This window comes from Mirounga angustirostris, unplaced genomic scaffold, assembly GCF_029215605.1.
Source record: "Mirounga angustirostris isolate CCGP_5_RB_7025 unplaced genomic scaffold, mMirAng1.0.hap1 SCAF_2, whole genome shotgun sequence".
In the NCBI taxonomy this organism is placed as follows: Eukaryota; Metazoa; Chordata; class Mammalia; order Carnivora; family Phocidae; genus Mirounga; species Mirounga angustirostris.
Genome location: NW_026991710.1, coordinates 184,934,608 through 184,949,393, shown reverse-complemented (window position 1 = coordinate 184,949,393; position 14,786 = coordinate 184,934,608). Strand labels below are relative to the sequence as shown.

At 38.1% G+C, this 14,786-nt stretch overlaps 1 non-coding gene across 1 annotated transcript; it reads left to right on the top strand.

The window, feature by feature from the left end:
- The first annotated feature begins 2,104 nt into the window (after positions 1 to 2,104).
- TRNAN-AUU (transfer RNA asparagine (anticodon AUU)) lies at positions 2,105 to 2,177 on the top strand. The gene has a single exon. It is a non-coding gene; the product is annotated as a tRNA-Asn (tRNA).
- The last annotated feature ends 12,609 nt before the right edge of the window (positions 2,178 to 14,786 follow it).

The following is a 14,786-nucleotide window of genomic DNA, read 5'->3' as shown; positions in this document are numbered from 1 at the left end:
TTCACAGTTAAAGGACCACAGGGCATGGGTACCCACAGTCATGCTTAAGAAAGCTAAAGTGATTTGTGTGGAAGGGGGGAATGCTGTAGTTGAGAAGAAAATGCATTCCTCCGGAACACACGTCAATAGGGTGTGAGTGCTGTGTCAGAAAGCATCAGACTGATGACATTTTTTTCAGAGAGAGAGCATATGTGAGCAGTGGGGGTTGGGCAGACAAAGAGAATCTCAAGCAAACTCCATGCCCAGTGCAGAGCCTGAGGCAGGGCTCGATCCCATGACCCTGCGATCATGACCTGAGCTGAAATCAAGAGTGGAGTCGAATGCTTAACCAACTGAGCCACCTAGGTGCTCCAATCTTGATGACATTGTAAAATGAATCTTGCCCAAGGGGTTTTCCTTCCAGGGTAAGAGGACCCAGGTGGTAACTAGCTGAAAGGTGTCCCCACCGGGGACAGAAGCTGAAGTGGGACTGAAAGCCACAGGCTCAAGGAGAGATGCTGCCATGTCACAGGAGTGGCAATTGATGGGACCTCCTAAGGACACCTCAAAAAACTCATATCAACACCTACATGAGAAAGCCAGCTTTAAAATGCCTGCAAGGCCTAGAAAGTGTGACACCCACCTATGACAGTGATGGTCAGGTAAGGAGCACGGATATTTCTGTCACTTTTAGATCTAACCTCCTCCAGCCTTAGCTGGTGGAAGCAGGAAGGCAACCTCTTCCCCACTGCCTGCTACAGGCTTCAGCTAAAGGCAGAGCTGAGATTTAACTTGAAATCAAGGTAGAGCTTGTTACTATTATCTGGGAAAGGAAATTTACATTGCTTGAGATCATATTTGGTAAAGTTACCACAGGCCTTTCTATTATCGAGACGAGGCCAAAAGAGTCTAGAAATGCCTTCTTTGTCACTCAAGGGCCAGGGGTTAGGCTGCAAGTATTGAATGGGTTTAATGGGGTGGAGACAAATAAAAATAAAATTGCTTATATAATTCACTCGTTCATTTATCCATTCGTTCATCCAGTGCATATTTATTCAACACCTTCTATGTGCCAGGAGCTATTTTCAGCACTGAAAAATAGGTGAGTGAGAAAAATAATAATAAAAAAAAGTCTGCTTCCCGGTGTTTGATACTTAGGGAGTACATGCTTAATGTCATGCAGATGTATAGACAGAAGCACACATAGACGGACGGATCTATGAATGAGCTTCTACTTGTTCTCTACCATCTCTTTGAAGTTTTGGTGTAACCCAAAGCTCATACAGCTAGGGGAAGTCTGGTGATTCTGGTCCTCTCTGTTGACTCGCTTATATGCAAGGATGTTCTTGAATGTTCTGTGCTACTACTCTTCATTCATATCTCTACCATATTGCATCATGGTTGCTAAATTAATCACTGAGTTCTCCTAGCCTGCAGAGTTCGACCTGAAGTACTGCTGTTTTTCAACCGTGTATATAACTCAATTTGGTTTTGGTATTTTGTTGCAACACTACAAGTCTCTGCTTAAAATTGTTTCAGTGACATAAAAATGGGCCATTTTTCTGCTCTTTAGTACACAAGACCATTGAGAAACAATCTGGATGCTGGTGACAACTTTTGCGTGAGCTTCCGGGCAGGGATGAATTAGTAGGATTTATATTAAATGCAATTTAGTCAGGGTCTGGCTGGTAATTTGCTTTGAGCACTCCTCTGGCCTCCCCTGGCTCCTGAATGCACACAGAGACACAGCCTGTCTTGCAGGCCCTACTAATGCAGAACTGGAAAAAAGGATCACTTTGACTTATGATGGGAAGAGAAAAATGTTCATGCTGAATGCTCTACTATGGTGTAAAATCTCTTAAATGTAGTGTGTAGCTGTCTTTCTGAAAAATTTGCTCTATAATTCTTTCATCTTCACTTCTGTGCAGTGAAGCAAACGTAAACCAATGAAGTCCAAATTTTAAAGTTGAAACATTTTGATCATTTAGCAAAAGGAAAATGATGGCATCTTTTTTTAAAACCTGAAAATAATTATTAATTGATATCTAAAATAAGAAAAATTTAAAACACAAAATTTTAAATTCTCTTGATAGACATTTTACTTATTTACAAACTTTTTGGGGGTGCCTGGCTGGCTCAGTCGGTAGAGTATGTGACTATTCATCTCAGGATTATGAGTTCGAGCCCCATGTTGGGCATGGAGCCTACTTAAAAAAAATAATGGAATAAAATAGAGATAAATAAAATGAAAAAATAAAAACTTTTTGAAAATGTCATGCCTGGGGCGCCTGGGTGGCTCAGTCGTTAAGTGTCTGCCTTCGGCTCAGGTCATGATCCCGGGGTCCTGGGATCGAGCCCCACATCGGGCTCCCTGCTCTGCGGGGGGCCTGCTTCTCCCTCTCCCACTCGCCCTGCTTGTGTTCCCTCTCTCGCTGTGTCTTTCTCTGTCAAATAAATTAATAAAATCTTAAAAAAAAAAAAGGAAAATGTCATGCCTGTTTTCTTCTAACATTGTAGCTGTTGCCTAGTGTCAGGTCCATAAGCTTCTTTAAATGCCATATGGATGTTCCTTAATCCCCCGTCATTTACAATCTTTTTTTTTTTTTTTTAAGTTTTAGTCCTCATGTGAAGAAAGGGCTCTTCAATGTTTTCGTTAGTGTAATTTAGCCATTATGAACAACCAATTTGGTTGAACAGTGTTTGTTATATACTGGACCACTTCTGCTTGCGAATATTGACATGTAACCTTTTACCATCAGTTTGTTCAACAAAAGCATATTGCTCTCTTGCTATGTGGACACTATACTAGTTTCTATGTCAGCTAAGAAACAGTACCTGCCTTGGAGGAGTTCATCATGCAATGTGCTGTGAGGAAAGAAATATATAAATTTGTAATTTATGCTTTGATAATGCAGAGGATGTAAATTTATAATTTTAATAAAATATGTTAAAAGCTGAAGGAAAAGGATATGCAGGCTGCTCCCTATTTCTTTCTCATTTCTAATCTCTGCCTAACTCCTGTTAATGACAGAGGGAGCACTTTCACATAAGACAATAGGCTATAAGGAAAGGTTACACACAAAATTAATCAGAAAGATTGCAAATGCTGATGTTGTATGTATGAATTGTGAAGTGTGGATGTTAATCCTGAAGAAGTATGTGTTAATAAACAACGTATATTGAGTATACTGATTAAAACTGTCTGATTAATCCAACAGTAAATGCTCTAGAGGCATTCATTTGAGCTTTTAGAGAATTATTATCTACTTGAATCTTTTTAATTTATCAAATGCTCCTGATATATTATTTACCACTCACTAGTTTTTAAAGTCATGAGAGTAATGTTATTTGGACACTTCAAAAATACATAACTAGAGACAAACTAATAAAATCATAAATCTTTTTCCAACAATCCACCTTATCTTTCTAACCTTACTTCACAGTTAACTTATTCACAAGTAAATCTCTGGAGACCCTGTAATAATAGAGCGCCTAGTTTCAAAGTGTGTATTCATACAAAATTCCCTTTGCTTACCACTTGGAGCTAGAATTCGGAGAATCATACACTTCAAGTACATATTTCAGGAAAAGAGAGTATGTCAGCATGCCATGGGAGAAGATCCATAGTCAAGGGAGTCCACACACTCAAAGCTGAAGCATCCTGGGAAACCTATTTGTCATGGGACCAGAAGATCGCAGAACCTAAACCATCCACAGAGTGTGGCTTTATCCAAACATTAACATTTTATAAAATATGATGGTACATATTATCCACTTCACAAGTAAAATTAAGAGGTTTTTGGATGGGATGACCCCACAGCAACTGAGATCAACATCACCCACTGACTTCTGAAGGTCAAGATGATTCTGTTTCCTTGGAACATAAGTAAAATGGAAATTCATAGTTGCATGTATGGTTGAGCATTTCAGCATAAATAAGATTAAATTAGAGGTGGCTACTTTTCTGTATCTTGCCATATGTTTGTCCTGCTCACATTCCATCTTTCACTTCTTTTTACCACCCGTCCCCACCCCCCCAGGGAAATAAGAGAGAATCAGGGAATCTGAGAGAGAAGTGTGATGTGCTTAGGGGATGAGGGGCACAAACAGAGAAGGAAGTAAAATGTCAGAGTGGGCACAGGAAAGAATAGGAGCCCAGGATAAATGATAGCAAGGTGGAATCATGCTCTTTTTAGATGTTATCTTTCAAGGTTGTTCTTGAGTTTTATTTTTTAGGAACTTTTGTGGTATTTGTGGGATCTGACCATAATTTGGTCCTCTGGAGCAAAAGGGCAAATGCTTTGGAAGAGGTTCTATGTATACAGATTTTTTGAGATGCATTCTTGTTCTTGTACGGAGATTTCTAAAATCATTAGCTGTTTGACCATCTGTGGATCTCCCAGTCATTATTGTTGCTTCCCCAATGATGGGGGCAAATATGAGGCCATCTGATGCCCTGTCATTTGGTCCTTCTTGCATCTTCTTTCTCTGAGATATTTCCTATTATAGTTTATTAAGTCTAAGGCTGAATAAACACTATTGAGCAGCTCCTAAATAGGTTTTAGGCAAAGTGTATCATAATAGTTCAATAATACCTTTCTTACTTGACCTTAAAATGACTCCTTTTAGCCTGTTGTTGTCAACAATTCCTTATTCTATACAATATTTAGGCGAAGGACCATAAGAAGGAAATGTAGAATTAGTTGTAGAGATAAAGGCCATTACTGTAGATCTTAGTGTGTTGGGAAGTGGGTGTCCTGGGCAAATTCTATTAGGTAGAATTCTGACAGATGGGATCAAATATCTCACAGATGAAAGACTATCCATAGAAATATGCCAGCTTTATACAGAGAAAAGTGGCTACTATTTTGTGGAGATGCAGTTCTGTCTCTAATTTCAGTGCATCTAGACAGAGAATCCTATATATATATATTTTATATATAACATACATGTAATCGTATATAATCATTATAAATATATATATACACATACAGATAAACTTGTCATCTGAACAATGTTCTAATGGTAAGACCATAGAAATATCTTTGGAACCTATAAACATTATGCTTTTTAGAGAAAGTGTTCATTTTCCATGTTTATTTAAATTATACTTTTGAAAAGCATTTATAGGTTTTCTGCAAGGGCAGGATGTTAGATAGAAATCTAAATTATTTTCTAGTGTGGTGGGATTATACCTGTCTTTAATTCACCACAATCATCTCACAAGAGGTAATTCTTACTGCTGCACTGTGAGTAAATTTTGAAGTTTCCCAAATTGGCTACAGTGGTTAATACATGAACAGTCACTACACACTCCCTTGGTTAGGTGACATGCTTAATTAATCATGTTTCATTTCCTTTCCGGCTTTCATAGATCTTTCTCTTATTCTACTTTGCATGATTTTTGGAAGAGAGCATCCCCTGAGGACTCTACTTCTCCCATCTTTGGAGAAATTCCTTCTCAGAAGAGGCAAATTAGCACAACATTATGCCAAGGCCCAAGGATACGGGGTTCTGGAGAAGGTGAATGTGAACAGGGAGTTCAAGATCACAACTTTTGAGTATGTTTCTGCCATAGGCATGGCCTATGGGACTGCACTTCATCTTTCTTTGCTTCATTCCACCTGTCAGTTAAAAAGGACATAATAGGGGGGTGGGAGGATGGGTTAGCCTGGTGGTGGGTATTGAGGAGGGCACATTCTGCATGGAGCACTGGGTGTTGTGCACAAACAATGAATCATGGAACACTTCATCTAAAACTAATGATGTAATGTATGGGGATTAACATAAGAATAAAAAAAAAATAAAGGCCCAATCTAAATCCTAAAAAAAAAAAAAAGGACATAATAGTTATGTCCACTGTGTCTTGCAAGCCATTCACTTTTTGATTTTTATAATGAAATTTTTGTTCATATTGAAGCGAGCCTGTATTATTAACAAATGATACAGTCACAATGAAAGACTCTCTTCCTATGCAGAGAACCCAAGGGACAGCTCCGGGTCCTATTACTCAGCTGCACACCTTTGCAAATGGATGAGCCTGGCACCACTGCCTAAAGGTCAGAATGCACAGGATTCGCAGATTCAGCAGAAAGGATCAAGCCTGGAATTTCCAGCTACCTATCCAAAACACCCCATCTCTTCTTCTTGGTAGAAATAAGACCTGGGAACACTTAGAGAAGCACAAAATCTTATTTTTACTGAGACCCCAAAGTTTTACCCCTAATGTCTGTCTTCTACAACTCTATTATTCAGCAGCTACACCAGAGAAATAAGAGTTCAGATATAACTCACCAGCTGCCAAATGTTCTTAGAACCACAGTCCTGCCCACTGTGTATGATTCAAGGAAACTTTCTTCTGTAGTTGTTTAATTCATTTAGAATGAGGCAATACACATAACTCCTGACTAATAAGACTTATGAAGTCTAAATTTTGAAAATGTCTTCCCATTTTTTTTTTTTCCTAATCTCTCCTCTGGTGCTGTCACTCCAATGGAGAATACTAAAACTAAAGATCTTAAAGCTGAAGTAGTCAATTCTATTGATCGTTTTAGAGCAAACATTTTTTTAGGGAGGCAAAACTATCACAAAGACTAAAATTAGATTTTGGGACCATTTCCCTTATAATTGTAAATTTTCTGCACATTATTACTAGCGTACTTTTTTTTAGTAATAATGGACATTGCTGCTTAATTTTATGATTAAAGTTTGTTTACTACTTTCCATGTAGCATTAAGCACTAAACTAAGAATTTCACATGCAGAGCTAAGAATTTCACTCGACAACCATAGCAGGTGGCCACTGTTATTGCCCTCATTTTATAGATGAGGTGTAGAGAGGTTAAAAAGCACTTACAAGGTCCTTGGGATACCTGGGTGGCTCAGTCAGTTGAGTGTCTGACTCTTGATTTTGGCTCAGATCATGATCTCAGGGTCGTGAGATCCAGTCCCGAGTTGGGCTCTGCGCTAGACGTGGAGCCTGATTAAGATTTTCTCTCACCCTCTGCCCCTATCCACCCCTCCTTCAAAAAAAAAAAAAGGTATTTACAAGGTCGCATCACTGGTAATTGGTAGAAAGAGCACTGAAATTCAGGTTTGTCTACCTTCAAAACTATCTGTGCCCTTTCTTGATTCCTTGCAATACTCTGTCTACTAAATAGCATGATGCAGTATTTGTTAAATACTTTTCATGTTCATGTGAATATTTGATGAGTTAAGATTTTTTAGAAAGATTTATTCATTTTAAAGAGAGAGAAATCACACACATGCATGAGTGGGGGGAGGGGCAGAGGGAGAGAGAGAATCCTCAAGCCGACTTCCCACTGAGCGAGGAGCCGGACCCAGGACTCTGAGATCCTGACCTGAGGGGAATCAAGAGGTCGGTCGCTTAACTGACTGAGCCACGCAGGCCCCCCACTGATTTGAGATTACAATCATTCCATAAAATAGATTTTCAGTGTAACCACAATTACCAATGTATTCTGTAAATTTTATTGCCTAACGAATAAAAGAAACCACTCCTCTTCTATGTGAGCATGGGAGTTGCTTGCTTTGGGTAGTTCTCCTCTTGTGCCTGATTTCCCAAAGCTGGAGCCTCTATCTTTCAAATCTGCACAGGATTCCCTAGTCTCCCACTGTGGCAGGAAGAGGGGCAGGGGGAAAGAGGCAGTCATCAATGATGTGAGAAAAGGGATTGAAATGAGAGACACAAACTGTCAAAATTTTTTCTTATCAATTATGAATACCCAAATATTAGATGTTCTTTTATGTGTTTCTCAAAAGTGTTTTTACTAATTTTCTTATAAAATAAATGTTATTTCTGTTTAAGTAGTACATGCATACAGTAAAAACAAATAGTAAAAAAACAAAATGGCGCACAATAGGATATGTCTGTGTCTCTCTGCTCCATCTCTCATAACATTCAATTCCTTTAGTTATCCCACTGGTGGTACCCTCCTTATCTCTAAATAAGATGCTCATTAGGCTTGGACTTGGCTTTTTAACTGCTGATATTATTTTCATCCCATTATAAGAAGCACTATATGAATTATTTCACAATTTGGGCTATATCAACAGAATATCAATCATTGATGAACGAATTAGTGTCCTAGAAAATTAGCACATACTTTTATAATTTTTTTTCATATACAGTTTTCTTCTCCATTTTCTCTGTTTTCTGTCTCTGGCATACCTGTTTTTCAGATTAAATCTCCAATATCCTAAATTCTTTCTCAATTTCCTTTTATCATTTTATCTTTTTATTGTATATTCTTAGACCTATCCTTTTCTTTATCTTCTGAGATCTTCTGCTTATTAATTTTTATGTACCAGTTTTCAAGTACTATTTCTTGATCTCTCTGTATTTGAAAGCATTAGATTTTGTAATTTAATGGCAGCACTGTCTTCTCTAATCTCTTTGAGGATGCTGACTATGGGGTTTACTTCCCCTTTGTGTGTGTTCAAATGGGAATCTCCCCATTTGTTATTTCTTTTGCTTTTGTATCTCTCGAATGCCACATTTTCTTTCAATGTCTTGTGATTTGGGGCCATAAACTTATTTTTTAAGAGCAAGTCTTGATAAAACTGTTGCGAAGCTCTGTTTATGAGGAGAGGGCTTGTCGGTTGTTGGAATCACTATAGCACAGCTGGGTTCGATTTCGCTTTTCCCTAGGAATGTCCAAATGTCAGTATCTGGAGGCCTTTCAGAGAGGAACCTTTTGAGAAGTCTTTCTCTACCTCCCACCACAGCGAGGGAGGGTGAGCAGGGTCCGTGAGATGGACAAACTTGGCTGTAAGCATTCTGAAGTCGGTCCAGAGAAAAGAGTTGAGAATCCCATAGTTCTCCATTTGCATTTCACTTGTTTCCCTATTTTATCTTGTTCGCCCCAGTTCTCTACTGTGTTTTGTGTCCCCCAAGTCCAGAGATTCTGTTTAAATTATCTACAAAAGAGCATCCAGTCTCCTGAGGGGTGAGGCTGGATGATTTTCTAGAAAAACATAAATTAGGATATTCATCTCACAACATTAGAGAAATTTAATAATCCAGTAACCATAAACTAAACATTATTTATTCATATTTTAAAAACATAATTTATTTTTAATTGTACAAATATTATATAAATCTCTTCTCTTTTGACCAAATTCAAGCAATACAAATAAAATCTCTTCCCACTAGAATCAAATTCAATCTCTTCTTCATAAAGTATTATTAATTTAATATGTGTGTTTCAGTGATTTATAGAATCTACGTAAAAGACTTTGGTTCTTAATATTTTTGTTATAACTTATGTTCATGTTTCTTTACTGTGGTGGTTCTCCTAGTGTGGTGCCCTGATCAAAAGCATCAGCACTGTATGTGTGTTGTTAGAAATGCACATTCATGGGCCTACTCCGGACCTACCACTGAATCAGAAGCTCTGGCAATGGGATCAGCAATCTGCGATACTCTGAAGTTCAAGAACCACTGACCTTGAGAATTCACAGTGAAGATGGTGAAGAGAGATTATGAAAATTGGTCCAGAAGCCCAGTGTTAGTGTTCAGAGATGACAGACTATGATGTTTGCTGTCTCTTGGAATACTTTCTGTGAACACTTTTCATTATAGGTCAATGAATAATGATAAATGTGGAATTCAGATCTTGGAGAACTTAATCCTAGTCTTATTGTCAGATTTAGGGAAGAGAAAATATTTAGACTTCTTTGGCCCTCCCACTCTTCTAAAGACTCTAGGGAAGCAGCAGGATTTGTAGAGATGGCATCAATCATGGTGGTACCCTTGTTCAATGTTTAGTACATGCTGGACAGATGCAAATGCTTTCTATCACCATCTCTTACCATGCATAGGATAAGGTTACTTTTCTGGCTATTTTGTTTGGTTTTAGTTATACATCAGAATTGTATTCCCTTTACCTACTGGTAAAATCTTCAGACTAAGAATCTGGAGAATCAGATGCTTGTAGAGACTGTGCTGTTTCCTAAGAAGGTGTGCCCCGCTGGGAAAATTATTTTGGCTCTCTAGGCCTTAATATTTCCCATGAGCAAAATCGAAATTGGATTGTATGACACTCTGTCATCCTAAGATCCTGAACAACGGTGATAAAATGTGGAAGGAATTTTAAAATAAGAAGATGCCTTCAGGAAACTGGTTCCTCTCCCCCCCTCCCCCGTCCCACACCTCCCTCCCCCATCAGAAAAACTCCTGAACATTCTTTGTTCCATATCACTTTGGAGGACCTCATGACTCATGACTTATCCTATCTTTTCTTCCTTCTTCTACAACCTGTAGAAGGCCAGGCCACGTCTCTTGGGTGGCATTCATCTGCACAGAGCTTCCCAGAGAGCGCATGTTAGAGCTGCAGCGGCTGAGTGGTCCTGGCCGTGGAGGAGGGGCTGGATCACCAGAAGGCTCGGCTGTGGCTCTGATTAGTGAGCAGTGATGCAGCTGGGAGGCACTAGCCTGGCCAGAAGAAGGTTCTTTCACTTCTAGCCAGTTCTCAGCATTATCCACAGAATGTGCCATGCTTGTGAAGACTATGAGGATAGATAACGTAGCCTCAAGCACACTCCTCTCTCATAATTGGAAAATTCCAGGGTTTTAGGGGGAAACCTGGTGGGGTGGTGTTGCTCATCAAGCAACATGCAGCCTAACACTCACAATCTGATTGAGAAAAATGGAATTATTTTATAGTCCAGTGGGCTCCGAATGGTTATTCTACTCAGATCTTTATTGCTTGACCCTTGTTAATTTGATAAGCAATCTGTATCCCTAGTACAGAAGACAAATACATTTTATAAGAGAAGGTCTAAAATCTGAAGTGGCAATAACATAACTGAGAACATAGTTTTATTTATTTTCCTCAGTGGCAGATTGTATTTTCTGTAATTTCTGTGCAAACAAACCAATATGGTCTTCTTCTGAAGGGCCTAATTGGAATGACAAAAGTAAAGTCTCCATTGACTGCAGTACCACGGAAACAGATGGGGGGCTACAGTAATTTAATTTTACCAAGAGTTACTAGCAGAATAGATAAGCACAAACATGAGGAAACTTCTAGGATACTCCTTACACACTTTGCCCCAAAATATTGCTTCTGCTTTGGAAAAATTACTTTCCTAAAATAACACTTAATTAAAAAAAGTCTGTCCTTTTAAACAACTGTATGTACATTGAACAATAACTATATTAATAAAAGTAAATCCTCCAAAGAATAACTCTTTGGCATCCTTTTCTTTGCAAAGGTCTCTGGGAGCCATGCCAGGAAAATACAATAAAATTTACTAGCCTGGAAGTTGTGTCTTTTCTTTCCCTTTCTGTGTATCCATTGTCTGTGCCATTCTTTAAAAAAAAAAAAAATTCTTATGATTTTACTAGAAATTTGAGAACATTGCTTTATAAGGCAGAAAACTGCCTTATATTTTCAGTGTCACAGTTTTGTCTCAATGGCATATTATCGTCTCTTTGTAAAACTATCATCTTTCTTTGAAGTTGATTCCACACATTTTCAATGATCTATATTTTCCAGATACTGATGTAAACCCTTCATCACCACACTTGGCGGGGCTCGCATCCCCGCCTTGCTGCACTTCGCATGGTCTCTTCTTTTCTCTGAATCATAAGTCACGATGAGGCAAGGCCATTTCCCAAATCAATTCCTGGCAGAAGAGAAAGGGCCTCCATGCATCAGGAAACCATTTCAAAGGTTCACAGTTTATCCAAGGGCATTAATTAAACTTCTTTCATAAATAAAGGCTCAGTGCTGTCAAAAGGTAGAGTGCATGAGGAGACAATTCCAAGGCGATCGCTTCCTTCACAAGAAAGAAATGAAGCTCTTCTCAGACAGAGCCTATTAAGCACATTCACTTCCAGATTGTTATATGTAACAAATGAGTGGGAGAGACAGACAGTGGAGGAGCCCTTAATTCAAGGAACAAAGGGCGTCTTCTATATTCTTTAGCATTGTGGTCCTGTCTCTGAAGAATTCCAAGAGCACCCAAGATGGGGATAATTAAGTGAATGATTAATACCAAACCAGAGATGACTTTTTAGGTTCATTTGTTATCACTTTCCTTCAGGGAGAGGATCTGTTGATCCCTTTTAGCATTGCTCCTCATGGATAAGATGAAAAATTACACAGCCCTTGTTAAACAGTTTAAAAGAATTGGAGAATTTTCTTTGCTAGGCTTTGACTGATGAGATTCTTCGCCAATTTGTAAGGGAAGAAAAATGGAAAGATTATAGGATAAACTATCATAGTCACTTTTGTTAGTGAATTTTTAGACTTAGGTCCATTTTCAGCATGGGACAAAGTGACATCAGGGGCAAGGAAATAAACAGCCTCACTTTTGTTGTCACATGTCACATGTCACATATCAAGATGAAGTGCAGGCATTAAAAAATTGTAAGTGAATATTGGGCAAACAGAGACCCAGAGCAGCTTATCCACTCACCAGGCTATACAGTATCACATATTTCTTAGATGTGAGTGAGTGACATGTCATACAAAGTGGATAATGCAGAAAGAAAAATCAGCTTAAATACATTTAACAAAAATTCAAAAGATTGGTTAATTTAAGAGATCTATTTTTTGCAAAGAAATTTTTCAACCTCGTTTTGAGTGGAGACATTATAGCTGCTAAATCTTGCAAAGGGAACTGACACAAGGGATAAAGTATAATCAATCCCCAAGCTTCAGCTTCACACTTCTATTTTTGGTCAGGAGAACTCTTTCCAGGCATCCTTTTCGGGTGGCTGGACATTTTTCCTTTCTCTCTGGACCTGTCCTCTTTTTGCCTCAGTGGCTCATACCCCCTTGAAGACACAAATAGTTAAGGACAAATAAAGAAGCAATAAAGTGGATTATTTTTAAGGTGGACATTGCCAAGGATGACCAGGCCTGGATACCGGCTGAGTAGATCAAAGCCAGGGAGAAGCATGGGGGAGTCTGAACATGTCAGATGCAAGAGATGGCATCACACAGAATCCAAAGCTCCAGAGGCAGGGTTAGGGCCCAAGGTACAGAGGGATCAGGAAGAGATGGGAAATAGCTTCTGGGACTCAAACACTTGCTTTGTTTCATTCTGAGAGTATGTTTTTTGATTGAGATGGGATTGGCTTAAGAAACTAGAATTAGGATAGACTAAAGATTAAGCTACATTTAATCACATGATACCTAAATCTTCTCCTCAGTGTAAAGAGAGGTTAGTATTCTGTGTAGGGAACCATGCTATAGTAGGGGGGAGCATCTCATTCAAAACTAGGGGGAGAAATAAAAAGCCCAGGAAGAAAGTACGATTGAGGGCCTGCAGGGCCCTGGAGTTCACAATCCAGAGGAAAATTGTGGAATATAGTGTGAAGACACAGAATTCAGATGAGGGATCCAAGAATCCAGAATTGGGATACATGAAAGTAAAAATCCCACAAAATAGATGAAATTCTGACAATTTTTATCAAAAGAAGAAGACACAAATACATAATATTATGAATGAAAAGGGGCTTACACTATAAATAGAAATTAAAAAGATTATAACACTACCAATAACTATATTATTTTGAAATCTACGATGAAACAGACAAGAAAAATATAAGGGAAAATGTAAGGTGTATGTAGACATGATTTCAAGAGGGTTAAAAGCTCAAATAATCCTGTATTAGAGAAATTAATCTTCAAATCTTCAAATAAAGCAGATATATAAAAATAAAAATGTTCAAATAAAATGGCAGAACGAGGGAGTTTTACAACTCCCTTGGAAATTTTACCAAATGTTCAAAATGCAGAGTATGCTTTTTTTTTAACTTAAAAAACTCTAATGGATAGAAAAGAGGGAGTATCTAACTCATTCCACAAGAGAAGCATAACCCTTATATCAAAAGCCAAATAAGGTGTGTAAAAGGATCAATTTTACTCATTAACATAGATGTAAAAAATAATATATATTAAAAAACTAGAAAATCACATCCAATATATATTTTAAAAAAGGGCATACCAAGACAAGATAGGGTTTACCCTAAATATACAAAAAAGAATTATCTTTAAAAAATGTCCTTTACACCCCAGGCGCCTGGGTGGCTCAGTTGGTTAAGCGACTGCCTTCGGCTCAGGTCATGATCCTGGAGTCCCGGGATCAAGTCCCGCATCTGGCTCCCTGCTCGGCCCGGAGCCTGCTTCTGCCTCTGACCCTCCCCCCTCTCATGTGCTCTCTCTCTCTCTCATTCTCTCTGTCTCAAATAAGTAAATTAAAAAAAAAAAATCTTTAAAAAAAAATGTCCTTCACATTAAAAAACATTTAGATGGTGAGTAAAATTAATATTGAGCATTAACATATTAGAGGTTCAGAGAAATCTTGCTATGGAAAAACCTATTTAAACTTGTTCAGCTTGGATTTTTCCAAAATTTACTTTAACACTGAATTATGTTAAACTTACTATGAAGAATTCCTTAAATAAATATTTGCTCTCAAACATTTAAAAAACTAAACACAACAAACAGAATGTTTGAGTCTCTTAAAATAGATTCTACATATATAATTTATCTTTTAGAAAAATGTGTTGTGATGTATTGAAAGTAGCCCCAGGACAGGGGCCTTGAGATGGGAGCTGTAGCCCTTGTCCTTGCTGCTAATGAGATAAATGACTTTTAGATTTACCTGCATCCAAGCTTTCTAAAATACAAATTGAAGAGGCTGGATTATATAATCTTCATAATTCTTTCACCTTTTCAGAGCTTTTCATTCCCTAGACTAGAAAGATATAAATTTTTTACACTTACAATTTGTGTATATTTTTGTTTGTGTACTTTAATGAGACTTGCT